Consider the following 22,063-nt stretch of genomic DNA (forward strand, 5'->3'; position numbering starts at 1 on the left):
CTCTCTCCTCTCACTCCATAAGTGTGTTCCCTGTCTCGGCCAAGTGGGTTGTGTAAGCCGAGTGGTGCCCCATAGTGTGTGTGTATATCCTTCCAAGAGTGTGTGTCGGGTCATTATAGAAGCGTTCTGTGTGTTTCCATCCCGCTCACATCGTCAACCATGAGTTTTAGGTTTTCTCACAACCAAAGGATTTCTTGTGTATCCATAACCTGGTGCTATATCAGTAACCCCCCCCCCCCCCCCCCTTGAACAGATAGGGTGTAGGCCAAATATGTAGCTACCAAAAAATGGAGTTTTTGGTTCACTGCCAAACCTTGGGTTTATGGTGTACCCAATAACCTCATGAGAGTTCAACAAAAAAGGGCTGAGAACTGATAAAATTGGGAGGTCTTACCACTTATCTTTGTGGCAGTGTCTATAACCCATACAATTTATTTTGAGTAAACAACATGAAAAGAGTTGATCTAATAAATTTCCTCATCAATAGAATATATTGGAGATTCAGTGTCTCCCTCAACCACATGAATTTGAGTTTTACCATTTTGAAAGCACTTATTTGACGGATGATTTGTTTTACCATAGTGAACACAAGGATTCTTCTTGAAACAGTCTTTCATCTTATGATTGTTGCACCCACAAATGGCACAAGATCTGGTTCCATTGAATGTCAAGATGAAGTTGCTATAGTAGCACATTTAGTGACTGCATATGCACTGGAAATATCAGAAGAAATGGTGGGGGTTACGGCATTCGAGACTGTATATGCACTGGGAATAATAGTAGAATTGGTACTAGGTACCCTGCGTTCTTCTTCCTGCAATGAATTGATGATACCATTCAAGGAGAGCAATGGATCTTTCTCTTTTAAAACGGTAACAATCTGATGAAATTTGTCAGTCAAACTTTTTAACAAAATGGCTATGAGATCTTCTTCTGGTACTGAAGCTTCGACATAAACAAGTTGATTTCTAATACTCTTCAGTCTATTGGCTAAAGCTGCAATATTTTCATCTTCACGCATGCGGATGGAATACAATTCCATCTTCAAACTCATATTTGAATACTTAGCTTTGGCACCGAAAAGCTTCTCTAACTCTATCTAGGCAGCACTTGAAGAATCAACATCATCCAAATAATGAATAAAATCGTCTTCTAAGCAGGTTAGGATAATACCAAAAGCTTGTTCGTCTTTCCTTTGTAGCTCGGCAGATAATGCCCTTGTAACTGAAGCGGATGTTACAGATTCGTCGGCTGCGAGAGGCTTGACCACGTTCCATAAATTTTGCCGCATCAAATAGCCTTTAACTTTGATCTGCCAAGTATGGAATCCGGATCCATTGAACTTGTCGACTTTTGATGGCATGTTGAGATCTTTAAAATAAAAGCAGGTAAAGGTTCGGTCAGATTTAACTTGTAGCAGAAATTCCAATCAACTTTCGAAATTCCGAAGCAAAGGTGTCGAAGCTTTAAAATATGACTTATAATGTATGTCAATTTACTGTGTTGAAGTCGTCATCAACATGATTGAATGCTGAGCAAACCATAATCGAACACCGAGCACAGCTTGTAAGCAGTGTAGCATAACTGATTTTGGAAGGGTTTTGCAAGGGTGTGAATCCCGGTTATGTAAGCCCTAGGGCCAAATTAAATGGTCACTGTAATATGAATGTATATTGTGAAAATCTCAAAAAAAAAAAAACAAATTTTTCTTGCAGTAGACCAGTGATGGCGCGTTACTACTTTATTGCTCGCAGCAGGTGGAGAACACCGATTCAGGAGTTGCTCAAGTGTCGAAATAGCCTTAGCATGCCAGGGCAATTCAATAGATGCCGATTTTGGTCGGATTTGAGCAGGTCGTCACGCTGTTTCCTCTCTTTCTAAGTGGAAGGTCTCGCGAGGCTTCTTGAGCACAGCCCTCGAGGCTCTGATACCAGTTGTTGGTGTTCGAGGCTACGAGGGATGCATGGTGCTGCAGGTGGAGATGCAGCAGAAGGAGAGAGAGAGAGAGAGAGAGAGAGAGAGAGAGAGAGAGATAGAGAGAGAGAGAGGTCGTCACATCTTGAAAATAAAACAACGCTACTACTACAATTCTATTAATGAAAAGGTTCTTACATAGCTTTGGTAAGGTGATATCAACCACACCTTTTTCCTCATGCAAACTCAACTAATTTGATGGCCTATAACTGTATGCTTTGAGTCTTGTTCTCACGGGCTAACCGACATGTGCTTGAACCCAACACTAGAGTTTTATAAAAAATTTACACACAAGCAAACAATAGGGCACATAAACTAATCACAAGATTAAGAACCAACTTAATCAACCTAATTAGGGATGTTAAATATCGCAAATCAAATGCTCATAGAAGGAAGGAGTGGTCAATAAGCAAGAAGTCATCACACATACTCAAATCTAGAATAATGAGACGGTGAAATTACTTCATGACATAATGGAACAGAGAAGACGTAGACTAATACAGAAAGTAGAGATTAGATTAAGAAATGGTTCTCTAATTACAATAGATTAGCACTAGCCTCTTAAGCATGGGCATTAAGTTCAAGGTTAGGCCATCCATAGAGTGAACACTCAAGAGAGAGAGCGAGAGAGAGAGCTCTCAAAAGTGGATCCTCAAGAGTGGATACTCAAGAATGAAGCCTCCTTACATAAAGGCTTCCTTATAAAGGCTTTTACCATAATCCCTTCTACTATGGGTTTAAGTTTGAGCCCTCTAGCTAGCATATACAACTTTGAAACTCCCACTGAGCCCAAGACCTTATACAATGTGAGTCACATTCATAGCATATCTCCCGCTTCATGCGTAATCGGTGTAGCCTGTGTTAGCCGCTGCTAACATTCCCCCCTTCCTAATTTGGCACACGTCCTCGTGTGCCGGTGAAGCAAAACACAGTGACATGGTAGAAACCAAGTCCATGGAAGAAATGTTGAGCTGCAAATCATAAGAACAAGTAATGAGCATCAAAGGCCAACAAGAATGAATAAAACATAAAGTACAATGAACAATCATGCAAAGTGATTTTTGCTTTTAAAAGATGGGTGATTCATAGTCAAAAACTAAACAACGTGAATCAAAAAAACACCTAACTATCATGAAGATTAAACCACTTGAAATTTGAGTTTTATGCATGAAACACAAGCAATAAATTAATACCCTAGGCTAACTAGCCTAAAAACTATGTGACTAGGTCATGTTAAAAATGAATGGAGTATTAAGGCTATCACTAAGAGTCTAGGACTAATGAGAAATGAACCTACATTAACCTTATGTCAAGGCCAATTACCTATGATTAGCACACATAAAACCTAATTTTTTGATGAGTTAATACTCACAAAGCAAAGTGTTGAAACTTTAGCATGCATAGCTTTTGAACATGAAAGAACCATAGCTTAGAAGCAAAAATTACCTAAGCCAAGCATAGAGAATGGAGAGATGAACAAACGAGAAAAACCATGGAAGGATTACACCTATTCATGCTCTTTTGTGCATCCTTGAGCAAGCATCCCCTTTGTAGAGAAGTCTCTTGATCCTTTTATTCACAATCCAAGCTTCTTGAAGCTAAGTGTAAACACAAGCTCTAACTCTAAAGGCCTTTTATTGAAAGCCAAAAATACACAAAAAAACATCAATGAAAACCTAAAGCTAGGGTCTTTGCCAAAGGGAAAAAACCCAAGGGAAAAGAGTGCCTTTGCTTATGCACATGATTCTCTTTGATAGAAAACTTATGTATACACATCAACAATGAGAGATAAAATGCTTTTTCATAAGCACATGTTACAATTTTTATAATCTCTCATGCATGATTCAAAGGTTGATTAATTTCTAGCTCAAATGAAATGTGCAATTTAGATCAAGCTATGAGCTAGAAAAAATGCAGTTTTGATGAAAGTAAGTGGCTCTTGAAAGCCAAATTTTACATTTTAAAGCTTTCCAAAAAGTTGGGCTATCAACTAGCTCACATGAAATTTTCAATTTAAGAGCAATCTATGAGCTAGAGGTGACTTCAACTTTTAATGGAATGAAAGTAAACGGCTCCCAAATAGCCAAATTTTGTACTTGAAAGCTCTCAAAAAAGTTAGGTAAACATTAGCTCAAATGAAAACATTTTCACTTTAGACGAAGCTATGAGCTAGCATGTATACAACTTTTAATCCAAAGAATTTGAAATGGCTCTAAATAGCCAAGTTTTGTAAATTTTTGTAATGATGACCCCTTCTTGGATCAATGGAATCCCTCTTTGCCACAACTTTTCAAAACGAAGCTCAATTGCATTTGTCATTCAAAGTAGGCATTAAAAAATGCACGATCAACCACAATCCCAAAATGCTCTCTTTTGGCCATCAAACTATTAAGTATGGAGTCGGATTTACCCCTTGTAATTTTTTATGGTAAAAACGCACATTTGGAAGGCCCCCATTATGAGGAGAAGCCATCATGCGTGAAGAAAAAGCACTCGCCAAAAATAAAAATTTTCACAGACAAAATTCAAGGGCAAACGGAATATTCCTTTTCGCCGGAATATTATGGCCGGACGGCGGCCAAAAAGTGGTCGGAAAACGACAGCTCGATTGGCCGGTTGGTCGGTGGCCGGTAGTCAATGGCCGGTGGCCGATGGTCGGAATTCAATGGTCGGTGGCCGGTAGCCGAATTCAAAAGCAGACTTGTCTTCTCAAGGGCGGCCACACATGGGCGGATTGGAGGGTCCGATGCACTTATCCACACAAGGGCGGCTACACATGGTTGTCTCTCATGAGAGAGGGCAGTCCTTTTGGCCTATAATAGGAGGCCATTTCTACACACATTATATAGTGTGAAGTTGATACAACAAGGTGAGTGTGAGGTGGTGAGAGTGAAGCAAGGCGGGAGCTCTATTAAGGGTATAATCCCTTTCTAAACTACTTCTTGTTTTGAAGTACAAAAGCCAATGAGTGGCTGCTTTCCCGTGGACGTAGCCCACATTTGGTGAACCACGTATATCGTGTGTACTCTCTCTCTCTCTCTCTACTCTATAATCTCTTGTGTATGAAATCTATCTCTCTCCATTAAGTAATCTACTCAAATATCTATTCAGCTACGTCTTATTTCCTAACACAAACAAGCTTAATTTTAGTGCTTTGCAATGATTTTTCATTCAATTCAAGCACTAAAATGTAAAAGCAATGTCAAGTTCAAATTTTAATGCACACTCTTCCCCAAGAATCAATTTAGTGTCAATGTATCTTTCAAATAAAGCTCGTATGTTTGCCAAAAAGATTTTTTCATGTAGTGCAATGAAAATGCCAATGAACTCGAGCAAACCATGCACACGCCAAAAATTTGGTGCAATGCAAGTACATGTATGCATGGAAATGATTACACAATCATAGTGCACATCAACACCCACATCCATCCTTTTAAAATAGCACATTGCAAAAGAGAGAAAGCATATGATGAAGAGATATGTAAATTCTCTCACAACAGTCAATACCCACTCTCGTGTGATTGGCCAATACACATGAAGTGCACAAGATTCTCTTCTCCATAATCAAGGTTAACTCTAAAGTGCAACTCAGAAGCATATGTATGCCTTGATTAAATGATAAAGTAGCTTGTAATGCCAGATTTTGCAATCCATAGCAACGAAAATGTCCTTCATGCCTAGTGAAATTTGATATCATCATCCGCAACACTCAAGCATTAGTGCATGAAAACCTTCTAAGTGAATCAAACACTATAAAGAAATCATGTCTTTATGAAGTATGCAACTTTTTGACATTCATGCAAAAAAGAAAAAAGCAATTACTTACCGTGTCCATGCCAAAGCTTTCTATGCATCTCAGAATCCAACAAGATTTACTCTCTATTGTTCCCTAATTTGACAGCATTCAATACAGTTCTTTTTTTCTTTTTTCAAAGGGAAGGGAGATGGGTGGTGTGGGAACCACGGTTATAAGTGATGTTTATTTATTTTTATTTTTATTTATTTGTGAAAATTATCTATCGTCTGCGGGCCAGACGGCACGCTACGGGACCAGAGTAGCGAGAAATGTGTGATTGGAGGGGCCACATTTGAGAGAGATTGTGAGACTGACATTTGTGTGTGTGTGTGTGTGTGTGTGGGGGGGGGGGGGGGGCCATGGTAGGAAACGACAATTTGCTGCGAAAAACGCGGCAGCAAGATGTGGCGCAGTGCGAGCAAAACAGCGACTTGAGAACATGCGGTTGTGTGTGTGTGTGTGTGTGTGTGTGTGTGTGTGTGTGTGTGTGTGTGTGTGTGTGGGTTCTGTTGAAGGCCAAGGCGGGACCAAGGGAAGCGGCACAAGTGGATCAGCATAGGCGAGACTCAACGCAGGGAAGGAAGCCAAGATGTGTGTGTGTGTGTGTGTGTGTGTGTGTGTGTGTGTGCGCGCGCGCGCGCGCGCGAGAGAGAGAGAGAGAGAGAGAGAGAGAGAGAGAGAGAGAGAGAGAGAGAGAGAGAGAGAGAGAGAGAGAGAGAGAGAGAGAGACGAGCCGAGATCAGCGGATTGAGCATGTGTGTGTGTGTGTGTGTGTGTGTGTGTGTGTGTGTGTGTGTGTGTGTGTGTGTGTGTGTGTGTGTGTGTGTGTGTGTGTGTGTCTATTTACAAGTAGTTGGTTTGTAGGAGGTGGATTCATGGAGTCAAGAGATTTCAGGAGCAGCCCAATAGTGCAGATTTAGCAAGTGGCCTCAAGAGAGAATGCAAGTGGGCCATAGCAAGCAGAATGTTACATGTGTGTGTGTGTGTGTGTGTGTGTGTGTGTGTGTGTGTGTGTGTGTGTGTGTGTGTGTGTGTGTGTGTGTGTGTGTGTGTGTGTGTGTGTGTGTGTGTGTGTTTGTAAAGCATGAGTGTGTGGGTTTGTATCGGCATCAGATTAGGAAGCAGGTGGGGGCCGAATAATGTAGAGTCATGCCACTGGCAAGCTTTGGCATGGATCGTGCTGGCATGCTGTGTATAATAAGATTCCTTTGTTTGCGCTCAAGTGGGCTCGAGTCTCTAGCTGGCATAGAGAGAGAGAGAGAGAGGGTGTGTGTGAGCCAATTACGGGCAGTAGAGATGTGAGATAAAATGGGGACGACATGTGTGTGTGTGTGTGTGTGTGTGTGTGTGTGTGTGTGTGTGTGTGTGTGTGTGTGTGTGTGTGTGTGTGTGTGTGTGTGTGTGTGTGTGTGTGTGTGTGTGTGTGTGTGTGTGTGTGTGTGTGTGTGTGTGTGTGTGTGTGTGTGTGTGTGTGTGTGTGTGTGTGTGTGTGTGTGTGTGTGTGTGTGTGTGTGTGTGTAAAATGGCAAGCGTGCCATCATTGGTCAGTTTTGTTTTGTATGTACCCCTTCTTTTTGTCTTTTTTGAGGAAAAATTGCCTTTAAGGGGAAGTGGGGGTTCCCACATCTTTGAGAGCAAGGGAGAGAGAGGTTTTTCCACAATAACTAAGAGAAGGGAAACATATCAAATGAGAAATTTCACAATAATGAGACCCTAAATATCCTTCATACGTCCACCAAGATCATCGACTCATGTTGGCATTGATAGATCAAAGCACATAAGCTTGATGCCCAAGCATGCATACAATAAGTTTACTGCTCCATTTTATATCATTTTTATGCAACTAATTGGAATACCATTTTCCATCAATGAAAACACTATTTTCAAACACATTATGCAAACGATCCTCCCTTTGGTTTCAATTAACTATCATCATCCATTCTTGACCCCATTGATAGTGCACACTCATCTAAATAATGAAACATCAAGCACAATGTCAATCCATATGACTTCCAACTAAGAATTGCTTGGCCATACCTTTTGAATTGGAAAAATTTCATGCATAATATTAACTTTGGTTCCATCAATTGGTTAATGCATGCACACCCGATAGGTGATCAATTTTCCTTAGCCAATTCAAACCCCGTTCAACAATCATTGCCAAAACTAATTGCTCATATTTGATAACCCTAATCATCCAAACCTAATCGGCTTGTCATTTTGGTTTGCATGACTATATGCTCGTGATTATGGCAACTCATAAATGAACAAATTAATGAAAATTTTTCCATATCAATTTGACATACACTACAATGGTTAAAAAATCATCTTCAATTGGGCACCAATTAAATCATCCCAAGTCAATCAATCACATACACACCAACATTTTAGGTCTTTTAATCATCACAATTGGCAACCAAGACCAATCATTCATCTTCAATTTGGACATCAAATGCCATTGAGTAGGCACACACATTAATGAATTTTTTCCATGTTCATCAAATTGACTCATCATTAGCATGGCAATGCGCTAGAAATCTCCACGATTTAGCATCAATTGTCTCAATATTCAAGCAAATTTGAAGTACACACATAACTATTTGGCCAATTCATCATCATAATTGGTAAAAAATACCAATTATTCATTCACACATTGGATTGCACATGCCATTGATTGGCGCACACACCCAAATTTATGCCAAAATTACATGCAAAAAAATATATCAATTGCACAATGCAATGCTCAAAATTTCACACTCAATCAAGCATAATTGAATGCATGCATGCTCAATTTCTAAAAAATTATCACTATTTTGACACAATCAAGCAATGCACACACTCAAAAATTAAGCACAAGAGTTCAATTTTGGCTCAATTGGCAATGCATTTAGGCTTTCACCTAATGATTGCACACACTTTTCATGCACATTTCACAATCAAAAATCATTTGGGGTGCCCCAATTGACCATCAATAATTGAAAATCAAGTGGTCTTGGATGGTCGTACACACTCATATTTTGCACAATTTGTTTGCATTGAGGCTTATCCAATGATTGAATTAGCAGAACATACACATCAATTACATGATTGCACACTGACACATCATCAATTCCATCAATTTCTATGCATGCACACACTTAAGATTAGGTGCACACACACTTGAATTTTTTGACAGTTTTTTCCCTCTGGTGTGCATTACACACACAATGATTTTTATGCACACACATGATTTCTTGTTGCAAATCAAGCTTAATCTTGATACACACATCATTTATTAGTCAAAATTGACCATCAATTTCATTCCAAAACAATCAAATTAGGCATTCAAAGTATTCAATTGATTTACGTGCCTAATTTTAGCAATAAATTAGCAACACATTAGAATCAAATTAATCAGCCAAAAAATGAATGGAGTAGACCAATGCACTGACAATCGATTGCATCCAAGCTAATCCTTTCTCCACACGAGGATTGTCATAAAATCTAATATCAAACTAACCCAAATGATTTTCTCATATTAAATTGATCACTTAATGTGGGAGAATAAACGGGAACAAGTGTTAAGATATAGGTATGTGCTTATAGATCTATCTCAACACGGGGCCAATGGTAAAGGGGCCCAAAAGGGAGATGGTCTATCAAAGAGCAAGTCTAACCAATGGAGCATAAGACCTTAGGGTTAGCTTCATTGAAGACCTCCAATAAATGTGTGTAAAAGTCCTTTGACCTTAAGTAAGCTAGGGCTAGCTTGAGGTGGGAACCCGGCCCAAGCTCGAGGTGCTTGTCATGCTTGAGGTGTTTTTCATGCTTGAGGTGCTTGATTAAGATGCTTGAGGTGCTTGACTGGCTCCATGCTTGAGGTGCTTGACTTGCTGCATGATTAAAGTACTTGAGGTGCCTTGAGAAGCTTACCTGAGATGCTTGTGGGAACACCCCCTAGTTCAAGTGCTTTGTCATGCTTGGTGAGTAAGGTGCTTGATCACCTAAAAGTCAAAAGCATTCCTACAAGAGGGGGGGCGAGCCCTTTTCCTAGGGGCTAGAGAGAGAACACCCACTCACACACACAAGGGAAGCCCAACTTGAAGAGGCAGCAAGGACACATGTCAGGCCCCTACCCATGTTACCTTCATGTGTTGCTTGAAGCCTATTGGCTAAGCTTCAAAGGGGTCCAATGATAAATTACTTGAATTATCTAATTGATTTTTCATTTATCAAGTCCTCTCTCTCAAAGGGGAAAGGGGGACACTTGTCCCAAGGCTACCCATGTTGCTTGTAATGGCTCCTGCTTGTGATTGGCTAGGCCTGGAGGGGTCCAATGAGCTTCAGGCATGAGCTACAAGGGGGGGTCGACCCAAGCAAGCTAGGGGGGTGCCTAGGGGGTATACTCACCCACACACACTCACAAGCACTCTCATTGTGTGCTATGCAAAGTGCAAGAGCTCCCTCTCCAAGCAAGTAGAGGTTGAGAGCCTACACCAACACTCTTGGCTATGGAGTGCAAATCCAACCAAGAGCCATGCTTCAATGCTTAAGCTTGCCATCTCCTTCTTCTTCATTACTATGCTATTATGTATGCTAGCAACAAGAGTATGATAAGTGAGGAACTAATTCTTTCTCCTACGAAATGTTTCTTCTTCCTCTTCCCTACCCTCATTCCCTGCTAGCTCTCTCCACCTTCGAAGGTGTTTGAGGTCTTGGGACTGAGGCTTGGGATAGTTAAAGCTTTCTTTCAAGTTTATGTTATGTTTGTGGTGCATGAAGCCTTCCATCTTCATGGCATCACCTAGGTCACAAGGAACACAAAGACTGTATTGTAACAAGTCTCTCTTTATGGGAGAAATCATAATACAAATGCCTATTGGAGGGGGGACCGGCTCCACATAAATCCGGTCCTCAATTGTTTTCATGTTCTCTAAACTCTCTCTCTTGCAAAAGTATTGTCTATGCCAAGTTAACTAATTGCTATGATTATGTTGCTATCTTCAATTATGTCTACCCGCTATGCTCACAAAATCATTTCTTGAAAGTACTCTCATTAAATTCCGCTATTCTCAAATTGAATAGGCAAATTCCATTACATTGGTATCAGAGCATTTGGTTTCTCTTTTCTTGCTTAAGAAGAGAGGTCCTTAAGTAGCCTATAAATGGTTGATGTTGTTAATTATAATAGAGTAAGTGGAACTGGGATCTAATACCGGTTTTGTTAAGCCCACTATGTGGGGGATGGTGCACACCTCGGGAGCTTTGGACTTAATAATGGAGTCTTTTTAGACTTGCCTACGGCTTTACCATTATTGAGCCATAAGAAGTCCGAAAGGAGCTAGCCCTTGGCAACTCTGCTATGTTAGACCTACTCCTCTACTCTCTATAATTAACCACTTTGAGCCGTGGGTGTAGATACTTAAGAGCCGATTTTCAAAGGCTAAGAGGAGTGGCAACTAAGGTTTTGAATTGCCAAAGCATACACTAAGTACATACATAAAATTTTGTTAACATGGCTGACAATAATCAAGAGAGTAGAATGAACATTGATAGCTTTGACTTTGCACATGAAGGTGCTAATGATGATGCTCCCATGTTTGTGAATTATCTTGTGACTAGGTTGCAACAAGCTATGGGCAAGCCTACCTTGCAAGCCGAAGTTACTCAACAACTTCGTGCCTATGGAATTTCCCTTCCTCTCCAAGAGGAGAGAGAGCTTAGGAGGCCTCTTGAAGAGACCCCCAAAAGAAGACTCTCTCCCATTCGAGAGGAGGAATCCAAAGAGAAAGAAAGCAATGAAAGTCTAAGTTCTTCTGAAGATGTGGCTCCACGAAGAAGGCGGTCTAGACGATCGCCTACTCCTCCCAAGAGGAAAAGAGCAACCCATAGTCCTTCTCCTCATCACTCTCAAAGGCAAGAGAGGAAACAAAGGAAGAAAAGGGCTAGGAAGAGGTCACCCTCTTCTCCTTCTTCTTCACCTTCCTTCTCTTCCGATGAAAGTTATGGCTATTCTCCTAGAGAATACAAGAGGGGAGGACATCGCAAATCATTTCCTGCATGGCGAAGGTCACAAAAGCTAAAGAAGTTCAAGGAGGGAGGAAAGAGTATCTCTTTCTCACCTACGATGGCACCTTTGGTGCTACCGACAAAGTGTTGGCCTTCATCCAGCAATTTGATGCGGCCTTTGGGGATGAGGGCTTCACAGAGTCCTCCAAGCTACGCCATGTAGCTATGCACTTCCAAAAATCAGCTCGTCAATGGTGGGCTAGCCTTCGTGGCAATGGAGAAGCCCCAAAGACATGGAAAACTCTACGAGTTTCCATCATGAAGCAATTTCTTCCAAGCGATACTAAAGATAAAGTTCTTACCGAATGGCGCGGCTTGAAGCTCCTCTCTCATGAGTCTATCAACAAGTATGTAGATAAGTTTTGGGATTTACATCTCAAAGCTACTGTCTTTCAAAAGATAGACTTTGCCGAGCAAAGACAGCAATTCTGTGCGGGATTACCTGAAGAGATGGCCGAATATATCAACTCTCAACGGCCCGGTACTATTACCGAAGTAATCCACCACACCATGGTTGCTTCACGCATCAATTTCCATCAAGGGGCTAGACGTAATGTCAAGCCCATGGAAAACAAAGATAAAAATGATGCAAAGGGGAAATCCAATGCTCAAAATAATTCCCAAGGCACTTCCAACAACAACAACAACAACAACAATCGGTCCAAGGAGAAGGGAGTTTACAAAGGTAAAAACAAACTCTCTCCTGAAGAGCTTGAAGCTTTTCGCAAGGACCATAAGTGTTTCAAGTGTGGGGAGCAAGGACATGGCTATCGTTCTTGCCCCAAGAAGAATACTCGCAATGAGACTCCTAGGGCTTCCACCATCGAAGCTCCAAAAGAGGATGCTCATTGCAAAGGATCATCACTCTCCTATGCTTGGGGAAAGGTAAGAGAGCATGATGCCTTCATCTTGTTTGACCCTGGCTCTACTCTCAACTTCATATCAATAGAGTTGGCCACCAAGTTGGGCATTCAAGCTTTTGAGATGGGAGATATAGTAACAGCTGATGCAGCTTTCAAGGGACAACAAGCCTCCGTTACTCCCTTGATTGGGAAGTTGAGGCTTCATGTCCAAAGATATGTTGACAAAGAAGACTTCTTCATCTCTCCCCTCCAACATCAGGATGTTATCCTAGGGGCACCATGGTTTGATCGCATGGCTGCCAACATGAAGTTCCCTGAAAGGAGAATTTACTTCACCTACAGGGGAAAGAACATGTATATAGATGCTAGTGAGCGTGGTCGCACTATTCCACTTGTAAATCCTCTTTCTTTTGATAAATCAATGAAGAGCTCAGTTTCTGCGTACATGATTTATGTCAAAGAGTCTCTAAAAGCTAATAATGTTTCATCAAATGAAAATGATAGGAATCAAGAAGAGTTAGACTTGTCTACTTTTCTAAAAGGATTCCAAGATGTGTTCATCGATGATATCCCTATGGACCTACCTCCAAAACGAGGGGATGATGACCATCGTATTGAGCTCCTTCCAGGAAGCTCACCGCCTAACAAACCTCCTTATCGAGTCTCACAAGCTCAACAAGAGGAGATCATGAGGCAAGTACAAGAGCTGGTAGACAAAGGGATGGTGAGGCCTAGTTCCTCTCCCTTTTGTTCTCCAGTCCTTCTAGTGCAAAAGAAAGATGGTACATACCGTATGTGTGTGGACTATCGAGCACTAAACCATATCACTATCAAAAACAGATTTCCCGTACCTCGGGTAGAAGATCTGTTTGATAAGCTACAAGGCTCTACCTACTTCAGTAGGATTGACCTTAAGAGTAGCTATCATCAAATAAGGATAGTGGATGAGGATATCTTAAAGACCGCGTTTCGCACAACATTTGGTCTTTATGAATATCTAGTCATGCCTTTTGGCTTGACTAATGCACCAGCTACGTTCAATCGTTTGATGGAGAAAATTTTTAGACCATATCGAAAATTCACTGGAGTGTTCTTCGATGATATCATCATCTACTCCAAGTCTTTGGAGGAACATAAGCAACATCTCCAAGTGATTTTTCAAGCCTTGAGGGAGAACAAACTTTTTCTCAACCAAAAGAAAAGTGAATTCTTCCTTCAAGAGATTCAATATCTAGGCCATATTATCTCTCACGATGGTATTCGTATGGATCCATCAAAGTTAGAGGTAATAAAATCATGGCCTAACCCAAGGAATCTACATGAGCTAATAAGCTTTATTGGTATGTGTGCATACTATAGACGCTTCATAGCAAAATTCTCTGAAGTAGCAGGACCACTACACGACTTAACCAAAAAGAACGTTAAGTTTGTATGGACTGCTAAGGAGCAAAATGCTTTTGAAAAACTCAAAGAGAAGCTTACTTCCCAACCAGTCCTCGTGCTTCCGGATCTCTCAAAGCCATTTGAGGTCCAATGTGATGCTTGTGGTGATTGCCTTGGAGCGGTTTTGCTTCAAGAAGGGCATGCCATAGCATATGAGAGCCGAAGGCTCAATGGTGATGAACGAGTCTTGGGCATTTATGAGAAAGAGCTTTTAGCTGTCCTACATGCCCTAGACACATGGAAGCACTACCTATTGGGGACTCCATTTATCCTACGAACCGACCACCAAAGTCTCAAGTATTTCATGACGCAAACCAAGCTTTCCGACAAACAAATGAGGTGGGCAAATTTTCTTTCGCAATTTAATTTCCATATTGCTCACATAGCTGGTAAGCACAATCAAGTTGCCGATGCACTTTCACAACGACCAAAAGTTAATGCGGTGTCTATAGCTACTCACAATGATCTATCCTCTATGATAGATGAGTATGCTACTGACCCTGACTTTAGAGACATAATGTCAGCCCTTGCTTTGGGGAAGAAAGAGGAACCATTCACCTTGCAGGATGGTTATCTTCTCCACGGCAATAGGCTATGTGTTACCCATTCCCTTCGTGAAAAGGTTATGTATGAATCCCATGCTCCCCCATATGCAGGGCATAGAGGTATTCAACCTACTCTCCGAGGAGTAGAGACGTATTTCTATTGGCCTACCATGAAAGTGGACATACAAGAGTATGTTTCAAAATGTGTAGTATGCCAAAAGACCAAGTATGATAGAGGGAAGCAACCTGGATTACTCCAGCCATTGCCTATTCCAAATTCACCATGGGAGAGTATATCCATGGATTTCATCTTTGGATTACCCAAGTCTATCCATGGGAATACAGGAATATGGACAATAGTCGACAGGTTTAGCAAGCAAGCACATTTTATTCCTGTCAAAAAGACTATTAAGGCACATCAAATGGCAACTCTCTTCATATCTCACATTTTCAAACACCATGGATTACCCACATCCATCGTGTCAGATAGAGATCCTAGAATGACCAGTAATTTCTGGAAAGGTCTCTTTGAAAATCTAGGAACAAGATTGAATTTCTCTTCGGCCTATCACCCACAAACGGATGGCCAAAGTGAGATAGCCAATCTTACGATACTCGATCTACTCAAGACTTATGTTACCGAAGTAGATCAACGCTCACAATGGGAAAAGTATTTACCGCTAGTAGAGTATGCCTACAATAATACTGTACATACTTCTACGGGCAAAGCACCTTTCGAGATCATAGAAGGAAGACCTAAAAGTCCCTTGCTACTGAAAGTACATGGGAAGATCTTCGCCGCCGATGAGTATAGCCGTGACCTACAAGAATCTTTTCAAAAGATTAGGGAGGCTATAGCCATCTCTCAACAAAGGCAAAAAGCTGCTGCTGATAAGCACAGAAGAGCCTTAATGTTCAAAGAAAATGATTGGGTCTTACTCAAGTTTCCTAAGGCTCAATTAAGGCAAACGACGGGCAAAAATCCTATGGGCCATCAAAAGTATTATGCTAAACTAGCAAAAAGATACTATGGTCCTTTCCAAATCTTGAAGCCTATCAATGAGACGGCTTATCAACTCAAGTTACCCAACCATTGGCTTATACACAATGCCTTTCATGTAAGCTTACTTAAGCCCTACAAAGGAGAGCCACCAATTGAACCAATTATTGAAGACCCTCCCGAAGTTGAAGACCAAGAAGAGGTGCTACACCCCAAAGCTATCCTTCGGCATGAAGACAAGGTACTACGACATGGTAAGATTATCCGACGGTATCTTATTAAGTTCAAAAATTATCCTTTTGAAGATGCTAAATGGATGCAAGGAGTACAACTTAAGGATAGTATGAACCTTGTCAATGCTTACAATGCTACATTAGAGTAAGCAAATGTACAAATTTCTTTTAAATAACTCATGTTTTTGTCTTATATGACTAGTCCTCTTTTTAATTGTGCACAAATTTAACTAGTATGCATGCTTAGAATCATGTTTGTGATGACGACGTCTCTCAAACACCAAGTAGAATTTGTCACTCTACTTTGGGAGAATGAAATGGACTAAAGAGCAGACATGCTTGCGGCAACTATGTCTCCCAAGCACCAAATGGATTAGTCATCCATCTTGGAAAGATGTCGTAGGGTAAAAAGGGATCCTTTACCCGCTAAGTACGATTGACTAATGACTAAGACTTTATCTCTTCTACCTCATAGTCGAGGACGACTATGATTTCAAGAGAGAGGTAATGTCATAAAATCTAATATCTAACTAACCCAATGATTTTCTCATATTAAATTGATCACTTAATGTGGGAGAATAAACGGGAACAAGTGTTAAGATATAGGTATGTGCTTATAGATCTATCTCAACACGGGGCCAATGGTAAAGGGGCCCAAAAGGGAGATGGTCTATCAAAGAGCAAGGCTAACCAATGGAGCATAAGACCTTAGGGTTAGCTTCATTGAAGACCTCCAATAAATGTGTGTAAAAGTCCTTTGACCTTAAGTAAGCTAGGGCTGAGCTTGAGGTGGGAACCCGGCCCAAGCTCGAGGTGCTTGTCATGCTTGAGGTGTTTTTCATGCTTGAGGTGCTTGATTAAGATGCTTGAGGTGCTTGACTGGCTCCATGCTTGAGGTGCTTGACTTGCTGCATGATTAAAGTACTTGAGGTGCCTTGAGAAGCTTGCCTGAGATGCTTGTGGGAACACCCCCTAGTTCAAGTGCTTTGTCATGCTTGGTGAGTAAGGTGCTTGATCACCTAAAAGTCAAAAGCATTCCTACAAGAGGGGGGGCGAGCCCTTTTCCTAGGGGCTAGAGAGAGAACACCCACTCACACACACAAGGGAAGCCCAACTTGAAGAGGCAGCAAGGACACATGTCAGGCCCCTACCCATGTTACCTTCATGTGTTGCTTGAAGCCTATTGGCTAAGCTTCAAAGGGGTCCAATGATAAATTACTTGAATTATCTAATTGATTTTTCATTTATCAAGTCCTCTCTCTCAAAGGGGAAAGGGGGACACTTGTCCCAAGGCTACCCATGTTGCTTGTAATGGCTCCTGCTTGTGATTGGCTAGGCCTGGAGGGGTCCAATGAGCTTCAGGCATGAGCTACAAGGGGGGGTCGACCCAAGCAAGCTAGGGGGGTGCCTAGGGGGTATACTCACCCACACACACTCACAAGCACTCTCATTGTGTGCTATGCAAAGTGCAAGAGCTCCCTCTCTAAGCAAGTAGAGGTTGAGAGCCTACACCAACACTCTTGGCTATGGAGTGCAAATCCAACCAAGAGCCATGCTTCAATGCTTAAGCTTGCCATCTCCTTCTTCTTCATTACTATGCTATTATGTATGCTAGCAACAAGAGTATGATAAGTGAGGAACTAATTCTTTCTCCTACGAAATGTTTCTTCTTCCTCTTCCCTACCCTCATTCCCTGCTAGCTCTCTCCACCTTCGAAGGTGTTTGAGGTCTTGGGACTGAGGCTTGGGATAGTTAAAGCTTTCTTTCAAGTTTATGTTATGTTTGTGGTGCATGAAGCCTTCCATCTTCATGGCATCACCTAGGTCACAAGGAACACAAAGACTGTATTGTAACAAGTCTCTCTTTATGGGAGAAATCATAATACAAATGCCTATTGGAGGGGGGACCGGCTCCACATAAATCCGGTCCTCAATTGTTTTCATGTTCTCTAAACTCTCTCTCTTGCAAAAGTATTGTCTATGCCAAGTTAACTAATTGCTATGATTATGTTGCTATCTTCAATTATGTCTACCCGCTATGCTCACAAAATCATTTCTTGAAAGTACTCTCATTAAATTCCGCTATTCTCAAATTGAATAGGCAAATTCCATTACAAGGATTCCATCATGCACACACATGTGTGGCTCTTCCAAATTAGCCCCAAAAAAATGACCATTGTAGCCAAAAATCAAACACTCAAATCATCAAATTAGGCATGGATTAGCACAATTAACTTGATAAAAGTGTTGATTCCACCTCTTATAAGAGGATTGAACATACATTACACTTCAATGTTAGCGGTTAGGTTAGAAAATTTAGTCAAAAATTAGTAAAAATTAGCATGGAATTAGTACAATTAGCATGGAAATGAAGCGAAATTAGTAAGTGTTAGTATGAAATTAGTAAAATTGGGGGTTTGGGGTATTCATAACTCAAAAAGTAGCTTCAATTACTTGCACAACATCATCAAATCAAACCAAAATTTAGTTACACACACTCAAAAACCGATGAAATTAGTAAGGAAATTACTCTATTCTAAACATCCTATACTCACTAGCTTAGGTTATCGATCCTCGGCAACGGCGCCAAATGCTGGGAGCAATCGTAGCATAGCCTAATCAACCCAAAATCAAAAAAACTATCAATCCTAGGATCGGCAATCCGGCTAGGGTATGGAAGCATGAGCATCGGATGTATCAAATGAGAGGATTCAAGACAATGCTCATCCAATGCAATAGAGATTAGCCATGAATCTCTAACTCTAATCACATGATCAATCAAGCATCACCTACACACATGAAGCCCACCGAAGTCCGACTTACCATAGACTAGAATCTCAAAGCACACTTATGACAAGCACACACTAATTGCATTGGCGTTGGCCTCTCCAATCACCACATGCCAACACTTCATCAAAAGCTACACACACAAGGTGAATGGTGCTAAGTTTCATAAAACCCATCCACACACAAGCAAAAAAATAGGGCACATACACTAATCACAAGATTAAGAACCATCTTAATCAACCTAAGTTAAAGATGTTAAATATCGCAAATCAAATGCTCATAGAAGGATAAGAGTGGTCAATAAGCAAGAAGTTATCACACATACTCAAATCTAGAATAATGAGACGGTGAAACTACTTCATGACATAATGGAATAGAGAAGAAGTAGACTAATGGTGAAGGTAGAGATTAGATTAAGAAATGGTTCTCTAGTTACAATGGATTAGCACTAGCCTCTTAAGCATGGGCATTTAACTCAAGGCTATGCCATCCATAGAGTGAACACTCAAGAGAGAGAGAGAGCTCTCAAAAGTGGATCCTCAAGAGTGGATACTCAAGAATGAAGTCTCCTTGCATGAAGGCTTCCTTATAAAGGCTTTCACCACAATCCCTTCTACTATGGGTTTAAGTTTGAGCCCTCTAGCTAGCATATACAGCTTTGGAACTCCCAATGAGCCCAATGTGAGTCACATCCATAGCATGTCTCCCGTATGCATAATCGATGTAGCTTGTGTTAGCCGCTACTAGCAGCTGTATAGCTTATGTAGAAAATTCATGTTATCTTGCTTTACCACATTGTTCATTGCCTTCAAAGTATTGATTATAGCTTGCTTTTGGTCTAGGGTGGATTCATACTCAGGAGAGTTCTTTTTCAACTCCTTCACTAGATGCCATTTCTCAACATTTAGATTGGAATTGATGAGTTTTAATTCTTCAATTTACTGCTCCATTTGTTTGATGGTTTTCCTATAGTGTTTGTTATCTTTGGCTACATTATTAATAGTTATCTAATGGATTGTAAAGGCCACATTGTGGAAGCTAGGTTTTTAATGCATATAGTTTTAGTACTAGATGATTGATGAGTTTATAACTCCTACTACCTAAACAACAATCATCCACAAATTAGCATAGGTTTTTGGATCACCAAGCCCTCCTCTATATAGTAAAAAGATTGTGTAATATCTCAAAGGTAGTATAATAGTTCATAATATTATTGGAAATTGACTTTAGTGCATTGATAAAGAAGGGTATGATACGCATCGGGGCTATGATTGTAGTTTTAGTACTTCACGATTACTCATCATGATCGGCACTATAACTCTCACCAACATCCTCATCAACACAAGATTTTATGCCACAATCTCCCTCACTAAGGATATTTTCTTCATCATCAAACTCGGGCTCTTTAGGCTCTTAGAGAATACGTGCATTCTCCATAATCATATTCATCGCACCAGAGCTACTTCCCGAGCCTCACCGCACATAGGTCTTAGGTGTGGTTGATGCTCTACCACCACCATGGGCACTAGAAGCTCTTGCCCCTCTCCTTCTTGGCAATGGGACCCCAGATGTAGCATATTAGAAATCACTTGTGGAGCCATAGGTATCTCATCCATAGAGCACACACACACCGTGCATAAATTAGAGCGGCAATAGATGCGTTGCTCCATTTGCTTTGTTGAGAGCCAATTGTGGATGTCGGTGTGTATGAGAGAGTAGGCATACCAATTTCACTCGATGCACAATCCTCAAGCACACAAACGGGAAGAAGTATGAGAGAACAAGGCATGATAGAAGAGGTTTTACTTGAGCAAGCATCCTTAACTCCATTTTTTGGAGCACGTGTAATTGATACCCTAAGGTCTCCCACTAATGGAGTGCTATGGGAACTCTCCATGACATGATGGCAAGCCATGATGGAGGGGACTTCTTCATCTCCCTCTTCAAAATACTCCTCATCATCAATGTTGGGACCAATTATCTCCTTTGATGCCATTGTGGTTTCTTTGCACTTGCATGTCTTAAAGGGAGACATTTGGCCTTCACCTCTGCAAGTATTGTAGGGGGGATATCAAGGCATGGGATCACACCTTTGCCTTCCCTTGTTATGTGGACAAGTAGGCAATAGAAGGAGGAATTCGTCTTCTTAGGGCAATACAAGCATTGCCATCTACATATATTTGCCTTGGATTTTACTCTCTCAAACCATGCACAATGCCTTGTGAAGGCTTCATGAAGAGGGGCCAGCATTATGGACAAGATGGAGAGAGAGATGGAGAGAGAGAGATTAACGGAGAGCTTTAGAGCTTGAGGGGATGATGGAGAGAGATGGAGAGCATGAATAATAAGAGGTTAATGGAGAGCTTGAGAGCGTAATGATGGAGAGGTTAAAGGAGGATATTGGAGGCCAATGGAGATCTTGAGAGCTTGTAGGTGTTGGAGAACAAGAGGGGGAGCACACCTTAAGTAGGTTTTAGAAGCATGAGAGAGGGGTATCATGCATGAGACGGAGAGAGAGAGTGATGAGAGAGCACGAGAGACTCAAGGAATCAAGATGATTCCCAAAGGGCATCCAATGGTTTGCTTAGGATGCCCAAAGGGGCTGCTCAACCATATCCAAAAGTTAGTAAAAGTGCAACATTGCCATAAATGCATACAAAGTGAAATCGGTTATGGGAATTGGATGACAACAAAGACCTATAAAAGTAGTTTCAAAAGCTTGATATATTTTATATTTATGATTATTTAAGGCCTTAAAGGTTGCATGTCATGTCTCCATTTGTTGGGAGTACAATTCCAGTAAGTTTAAGGAAGGTTTGGAACTTTAGGAAAACTAGGAATTCATGTCAGCAAGCTATGGTAGTGTTTCACGTTTTTATTTCACTTCTCCATTGGTTGGGAGTACAATTCTAGTAAGTTTAAGGAAGGTTTGGAATTTTAGGAAAACTAGTAAATTCATGTTAGCAAGCTATGGTAGTGTTTCACGTTTTTTTATGTGAATCTTTACCATTTTCTTCTTCCCTCATTTTCTTTTCATATCTCCCTCCCTCTTCATCCTCCCCCCTTTTACATTGAAAGTGAGGAGAACAATGACTATGAAGGAGAAGAGAGTTCCTCTAGCAATTCAAGTGAAGATGAAAGGGGGGGAGAGGGGGGGGGGGGGGGGGGGGGTTGAAGCTACACCCAATGACCTTGACTCAATGTTGAGTGTGATACATCACGTGACATGTATTCACATATGTCTTCAAATTATTTTGCATTTAATAAATATTCATATGCATAAATGATCAAAAATCTTCAAGAAGATATCTCATTATCCTTGGATGCACTCAACTCTTATGATCCTAGAGGGTTGCTTGATGTCAACAAGTGGCA

Source organism: Adiantum capillus-veneris, chromosome 13, assembly GCF_014529385.1.
Source record: "Adiantum capillus-veneris isolate H3 chromosome 13, ASM1452938v2, whole genome shotgun sequence".
Classification (NCBI taxonomy): Eukaryota; Viridiplantae; Streptophyta; class Polypodiopsida; order Polypodiales; family Pteridaceae; genus Adiantum; species Adiantum capillus-veneris.